Here is an 8014-nt window from a genome sequence, read left to right as displayed (position 1 = left end):
ACTATCCCATCCACGAAATGTCATTTCCCTCCTATGGTTCTTTCACTTTTTTGGGTTGATTCCCACTCAAGGGTTTGTCAGCTAAGTCAAGTAAGAATTCCCATGCCTTTCCTTTATCTGTAAAGGATGTGAATCCCTCAGGGCACATAGACTCTATCATTTGTTTAGTTGGGTAATCAATGCCCTCATAAATTATTTGGCATAAATGCCATAAGTCTAGGCCATGGTGAGGGCATTCTTAGAGTAGATCCTTGAATCTCTCCATAAGTTTGGAAAAGGACTTACTAGGCTTTTGCCTAAACTGAAGGATATCACTTCTAAGCTTTTTAGTCTTGTGAGTTGGGAAAAACTTCTTGAGGAAAACAACTATGAATTTTTTCCATGTGGTCATGCAATTTTTGGGTAACCCATGCAACCACTTCTTAGCTTGGTCTTTCAATGCAAAGGAGATGAACCTAAACTTACCAGCATTATCAAAAAGCTATTGGATCTTAATTAGAACACATACGTCTTCAAATTCCCTTAGAAATAGGTATGCATCCTCAAAGGTAAGTCCATGGAAGTGGGGCAACATAGTGATGTGTTGGGAAACATGTGCACACTCCTTGCTATGTTTTTGTATTAACAAACAAACATACATCTTTAACTTGGTTTGATAAAATGTGATTAGCGTGAAGAAAGTGTAATTAGTTTGAAGAAACACTTAGAAGGTCGAATCAAGACATCAAGGTTTGAACTCATGCAAACATGACCTTGAAGCTTAAAGATATCAAGACTCAAGATTATAATGACATTCAAGACCCAAGATGAAGACCATAGGATAGAGAATATATTTTGTAATTTGCACACATATTGCATACGCACGCACCTCATGCATCATACTAGAATGACCCTTGGTGGTAGAGTGCAATATGCTCTAGTAAAACTCTATGAAAACAGATTAACCTGTCTCAAGGGTATTTTGGGCAATCTTAGAGTCAGTATCAAGAGATAAAATCTTCATAGAAGTTGTAGGAAATTGAAGTACGATTCCAACGCAACTAATCTCAAGTCAATCTAAGGTTGGACCGAAAAGTTATGGTCAAAAAACTGATAACTAGTCAGTATGACAGCATTCTGTCAAAAATAGTCTGTCATGTTGGCGGTCGACCGGTTGAAAGCCCCGGTTGACCGAAACTGTTCGAGACCATAGCTGGTCGACCGGCAGAAAGTCTCAATCGATCAGTGCCTCCCTGGAAAAACTCCAACGGTTAGTTTTTAACCTCAACTGCTCTTTCTGGTCGACCGACAACTGATGGCGATCGACCGGTGGTCCCAGAATACGACCGTTAGAGCCTGATTTCCTGCCTAAAATGCTTCACTAAGTTCACCTATAAATATCCAAACCGCTCTTAATTAAATATCAATTAAGAAAGAGCTTTAAGAGCATTATTGCAAGCATTCAAGATTTATTAAGATTATTCTATTCTACTTGAGTTGTTCGATTACACCAATCCCAACAAAAGGCTCAAGTCTCAATCAAGTCCTCCACTCTCTCCTGTGCATGTCAAAGCTATAAGAGAGGACTTTACAAAAGGTGCATCATTCATCTCTCATTCTCATCATTTGCACCACACTTGAGGTATTCCTCCTATTCCACTATTTCCTATTTATTTCTGCTTTTACAATTCTAGATTGTACTTAGGATTTTAAGGATTCTCTTATCCTAAAAAGAGGAAGGTGTCTCTCTACCTCCAAAAGATATTTTAAAGGCACCTCTCTACCTGTAAAGGGGATTTGTAATGATACTCTTATCCGTGAAAAAGATTGTAAAGGTTTTCTTCCCTACCTACCATACTGAAAGGGAGAACTAGTGGAATACCTTACAAGAGGATTCTTGTAGGGAGTGGACTAGACTCGGATTGAGTCGAACCACTATAAATCTTGTGTTGTGTGATTGTGCTTGTTTTATTTATTCCGCATTGTTTTAACTTGTAGTCACACTTGTGACCTATACATCGAAAAGAGTTAAATTCCACTAGTATAACCTATTCACCCCCTCTAGATTATTTCAATTGGGATCAGAGCGGGAGCTCAATATATAAGACTAATTTATCTTAAAGTGAGTCAAAGACCATGGCCACATTCCAAGGACCACCAGAAGGCATGAACGCCTTGAGACCCCTTTCTTTAATGGAGAGAAATTTTCCTTCTGGAAGTGCAGATTCAAAAACTTTGTGTTTGGCCACAACATTCTTGTATGGAGAGCCATAGAGAATGGACCATACACCATCACCAAAATAGTTGATGGAAAGATAATACCAAAAGATGAAGGGGAATGGACAACTGAAGACATCACTCTCATCCAGTACAACTTTCGTGCAATCACATTACTTCAGTGTGCCCTCAATAAACAAGAGTTCAACCGAGTCATAGCATGTGACACAGCTAAAGATATTTGGGATATGCTTCTTATCACATATGAAGGTACAGCAGAGGTAAAGGAAAGAAAAGTAGACCAACTCGTTTCTTATTACAAATCCTTCTTTATGAAAGAAAATGAGTCGATAACTTCTATGTTTACAAGATTTGTTGATATTGTGAACAGTCTCAAAGGTTTAGGCAAGACTTGTACTAACGCTAAAAAAGTCAGAAAAATCTTAAGAGCCTTACCTGCAGCTTGGAGACCTAAGAAAACATTAATAGAAGAAGCCAAAGACTTGACAAAAATCTCTTTTCACTACTTGCTTGGATCTCTACAAACTCATGAAGTAGATTTCAACGCCGACAAACCAAATCCTGAGAACAAAAGGAGAACCATAGCTTTAAAGTCAACTCAAACTATCGAAGAAGTAAGCAATGATGAAGAAGATGAAGAATTCGATATGGAAAAAGAAATTTCACTCATCACGAGGAAGTTCAATAAGTTCCTCAAAAAGAAAGGAAGATTTCAACACAAGAACAAATCCTACGGAGACAAATCTTATGGGGAAAAAGGTAAATCAAAAATTAAACCCAAGGAAATCTCTTCTAAAGATATAGTCTGTTTTGAGTGCAGAAAGCCTGGACACTTCAGAACCGAATGCCCAAATAAATCAAAGAAGAAAGCTTATGCAGCCACATGGGACTCAAGTGATGAAGAGGAGAAAAGTGAATTTGGAGAAGAAGTCACCAACCTCGCCTTGATGGCCATCGGAGATGAAGAACAAGAGGTATGTCAAACTCGACCTGAATTTTTAATAAGGGACTCTAACGAGGAGCTTCAAGAAGCCTTCGATGCCTTGTATGAAGAAAGTATCAAATTAGAGTTTGATAAAAATGAACTTGAGAAAGAGGTTGACACACTAAATAAGAGAGTGGAGGCAGTAACCTCAAAGGTAAGTGAACTGGAAGAAGAAAACTTCAAGTTGAACTCCACCCTTTGCATCTTTACCCAGGGGCAAAAGAACCTTGACAATCTTCTTGGATCTCAAAGGAAAGGTCCAAATGAAAGAGAAGGACTGGGTTACAATGGAAAAAATCCATCTAGAAATGAGAATCCAAGAAGGGGTGACCAAAGAAACCAACCATCCACCGCTTACATTAAATGTAGTTTTTGTAAAAAGACAGGACACTCCATAAACCAGTGTCACTCCAAGAAAAATAAGAAACCCAATTCTCAAACTGAGAGACCAAGAGTTATCCATGCCAACTACTACACGCCCCTAAGAAGGCAATATAGGTCTCAAGAAAACTCTAGGCCTATGCCTAGGTATAGAAAATCCCAACCTCAAAGAGAATACTCTATTGAGAGGCCCCAAAGACAATACCAAGGGTATAAGAACTATCCTCGGGAGACTTATAGACCACTAGGGAAATACCAAAACCAAGGACTCTATAGATTTCAAAGATACTATACTCCTCAAAGATCAAATGGATCTTATGAACATCAGAAGACTCAAAGAAACCAAAAGCCATCCCAAAGGCAGAACCAAAGACCTGAAAAGTACAAAACCATTTGGGTTCCAGTCGGAAAGTTTGACACTAACAATGATGGACCCATGAGATTATGGGACCAATGAACGATTAAATTTTTGTTATAGGTTTGCTTAAAGAATAAGGTGGAAGCTGAATGGATCATCGACAGTGGATGCTCCAAACACATGACATCCAACAAGAATCTATTCTCAAGCTTATGGGACTATGATGGAGGATGGGTCTCCTTTGGAGATGACAGCAAAGGAAAAATTGCTGGTATTGGAAAAATAAGACTTTGAGGTATTTCAATCTCAAACGTTTACTTTGTGAAAAATTTGAATTATAATCTCCTAAGTGTAAGTCAGTTATGTAGCATTGGATACAAAGTAGAATTCAATGTCTCCCATTGTTGCATTAAAGATGCAAATGATAATCTAATACTAAAAGGGTCTAGGAAAAACAACATCTATGTTTGTATGCTTGACGAAGCAAGTTCCTTGAATGCATGCTTGGTTTCTAACCATAGTGAGTCTTCATTATTGTAATATCCCGCTTCTTAAACCCGGTCTGATTTCGCGGTTGAACCGGTTTAACCATGCAGGAACCGAGCCAGAGGATGTTAGAGCGGGTTCCTTATGGGTTATGATGGCACGGGTGACCTTAAACACCGGCTGGCCTGACAAGTCCGAGCCAGTGCCAGAAGAGACGGGAGTGCCCAAACCGTGTACGTGCACCTACCATAAGGCTATGTACGGATAAAACAGGTATTATATCTATATTTTAAGATATATACGTTGGCTACAATGTATGCCTGGGGTGGGGTTTGAGCCGAGGTCCGAGCCCGGTCAAAATCCCAAGTTTTGACTCTCGGGTGGGTATGACAGGTGGGTACCCCACCCACCTGAGTGACCCATCCATCACTATTCACTTAAGTAGGAATAGTATATAAAGCTTTATGACTTCTTTTCTTTCCATTTATTACCCCCGTACGTTTGGTGAGAAAAGTAAAGAGAAAGAGAAAAAGGAAAGGGAAGAAGAAAGGAAGAGGAAGAAAGGGAGGATTTCAGTGGCGCCGAAGCTCGATCTTGCCATTCCGGTGCCGGGAGAGTAATCTTCAACTCGAGATCTACAGTTGGAGGTAAGAAAAGTTGGGTTTTATGAACATTCACCATAACCACGCTTTAAACCCTTGATTCGAGTATGGTTTCTCAAGATCTTGTAAACGCCCTTTGAAATGATGAATCTAAGGTTTAATAGATGATTTATGTGTTGATCTTGAAGGATTTGAAGAGATATTGACAAGGTAGAAGGAGCATTGTGAGTTGGAAGTGATTTGGAGGGTTTGAAGTCATTCTTGAGCAAAGAAGGTAAGATGGTTTCCCTCACTTGAATCTAACTTAAATCTAAGCTAGAACCATCCTATAGGACTCTAAAGGTGTGAAGAATGGGTTGAGAAAAGCCCTATTTGGGTCCCCAAGGAATGGAGGAAGTTGAGAAAAAAACTGGGGTTTTCCGCCAAAACCGGCGGGTAGGACCGGTGGGTAGACCACCCACCTGAGACACCCACCTGAGAGGACCAGAAGGGTTCTGGCCAAACTGGCGGGTAGGACCGGCGGGTCCTACCGGCGGGTCCATACCCGCCGGTCCCAAACCGGCGGGTAGGACCGGTGGGTAGACACCCACCTGAGTGACCCACCCGAGTGGCCAGAATGTGATTTTTAGGTCCGATCGAGCCCAAATCGGACGTGGGACCTTCTTTCGACGTTCTAAACACGATTTTGACGTCGGATTTCATTAATTTTGATTCTAAAATGGTGAAGTACTAACCCAGCTCAATTATGTTAGGTTCACCAAATCATACCCGATTCGCTCCGGATCTCGCCCGTACCGAACGAGACTTCGTGTACGCTACAAGTAAGTGGAGAGAGGACGTTTGGCCTTGTTTCAAGGCAATTGTTTGGCATTCATATAACTATATCTAATTTAGTCATGTCATCATGAATATGCTATATAGATTAGTCATTCCACTCATTGATGTGCATATATGCTATGTTTACTTTCAATTGCAAATTAAATGAGATGTTATATGTTGAATGTGGACATCATATTGCATAATGCATTGATAGATTAGATGCCGTGGTCGGCTTGGAAACGAATACATTGGTGGCCCGTGGTATGGGACACGGAGGCACTATGCAGTCGTACTGCATATAGGAGCATGCGGTATTAGGATTCTCACCATCCCGTGCTACGACCCTTCCCAACAGGGGTTGAGGTGTTGGGTTGCCATTTGGGGGGAAGCAAGGGTCGCGGTTGTCGGACACTGTGGCGGTTAGGCATTACGCCCGGCGAGTCGTGTAGGACAGCCGGCAACCCCGGTGGTATTTCAAGAGGGCCAATCGTACTGCTTTTAAATTGCTGGAGTCAGCACTGTCATTTAATTTATTTACATTTCTGTTGAGAGCCGATGGACGGCATTGTCTTTATTTTTTCCGAGTACTCATGGTGGGCCTTCTCCAACAGCCCTATGGGCGTATCGCGGGAGGGAGTTCGCGGCTCGTACCCGGAGTATACGCGCACTGTGGTTGTAGTAGCACTAAAGAAACCAAAGACTTAGTAATGTTGATTAGGTGTATGTGATCTAAAATGATTTGCATGGCATGTAGTGCATATGATGTGTTGTGATGTGTGGACTGTTGTGTGTGGTCCACCTCTCTACTTACTGAGCTAGTGAGCTCATTCCACGTGTGCACCCCTTTTTAGATGATTTTTCAGGTCATGCATCTGAGGAGCAGGGGGTGGGTCCCGCAGTCGAGTTTCCTGAAGAGGACTGGTGGACCCCTGATGAGTTTGAGCACGGCGTAGACTGCGCGTGTGAGAGCTGTGCTGCAGGACAGCAGTTCTGAGGCCGAGCTGAGCTCCAGCCTTGAGACCGAGCCGAGCTGTGTACTCTGATGATTTTGATAAATTCTTGTATATACTTGATATTTGAACTTCATTCTTTTTGTGTATATATCACGCCTTCGGGCCCAAATGTATATAATTATGGTATTATCATTGGGTATCAAGTATATGGGAATTATTTACAGGTAAACCTTAGTCTTCCGCTGATCTGATAAATTGATGTTAGTGTATGTATGCTGTGGTGGAATACAGTATCTGATGATCCTGGCAGGTTTGGGTTAACCGGTGTTAACTCGGTCACCGCTCCGGTTCAGGGTGAACGGGGTGTGACAAACGGTGGTATTAGAGCGTGATGCTCTGCTCCACTCACAGCATACCATTAGAATCCCGTAGACTCTATAATAGGAAAATGGGGTTGGGCTAAAGATAAAAGCTTAAAGATTAAAAGTCAAAGAAAGAAAGTATAAAATGGAGTTATATTATAAGCTGCATTCATGGCATGCGTGAGTGTAGATAAAAGGTAACTAGGATGGTACTATAACCTATAAAGTACTAATTTGACGAAATTTCGGCAGCATAACGGCGTAAAGTGGGATTTCTAAAAAAATTTTACACAAAACCTGATAAACAACAGATAATAATATAACAAAGAGCACAGATAGAAAAGTTACATCACCACAAAACCACTCAGGAATTCCACATATGAAAACATTATAATAGTCCAATATCCAAAGATATTTCATTCCATAAATAAAATTCAAGTTACATCGCAATTACAAGGAATGAGAATAAAGAAAGGTACAATGTCTACAAAAAGAGAAAAATGGATAAATAGCTGGGCGGGCAAGCTAAGCCTCACTGGTCGTCGTCATCGTCGTCGATGATCACCAAGTTCGCTGGAGGCCTGGAGTTAAAGTCGAAGCGGTGATCGTAATAATCTAACCTCGTGTTCACCAATCGTACCTCCCTCCGAAGCCGGTCATAATCTGCTGAGATGGCGGTGGCCCTGGTATCCAAGTCCTGACCCAACCTACGGAAGGAATCCTCCAAGGTGATCTGCCGGGAGGCAATCTCGTCCAGCCGCCTCAGTATCTGGATCTGGCCATCCTGCAAGGCCCGCATGGAGGTTGTCCTGTCCTCATAGTCGTAGTCACCACTCCCAGGTGGTGGGGCT

At 41.6% G+C, this 8014-nt stretch overlaps 1 non-coding gene across 1 annotated transcript; it reads left to right on the top strand.

The window, feature by feature from the left end:
* The first annotated feature begins 218 nt into the window (after nucleotides 1-218).
* LOC122058541 lies at nucleotides 219-325 on the top strand. Its single transcript, XR_006133833.1, has one exon. It is a non-coding gene; the product is annotated as a small nucleolar RNA R71 (small nucleolar RNA).
* Nucleotides 326-8014: the final 7689 nt, after the last annotated feature.

The sequence above is a fragment of the Macadamia integrifolia genome, chromosome 12 (genome assembly GCF_013358625.1).
Source record: "Macadamia integrifolia cultivar HAES 741 chromosome 12, SCU_Mint_v3, whole genome shotgun sequence".
Lineage (NCBI taxonomy): Eukaryota > Viridiplantae > Streptophyta > Magnoliopsida > Proteales > Proteaceae > Macadamia > Macadamia integrifolia.
This window is presented reverse-complemented; position numbering and strand designations above follow the sequence as displayed.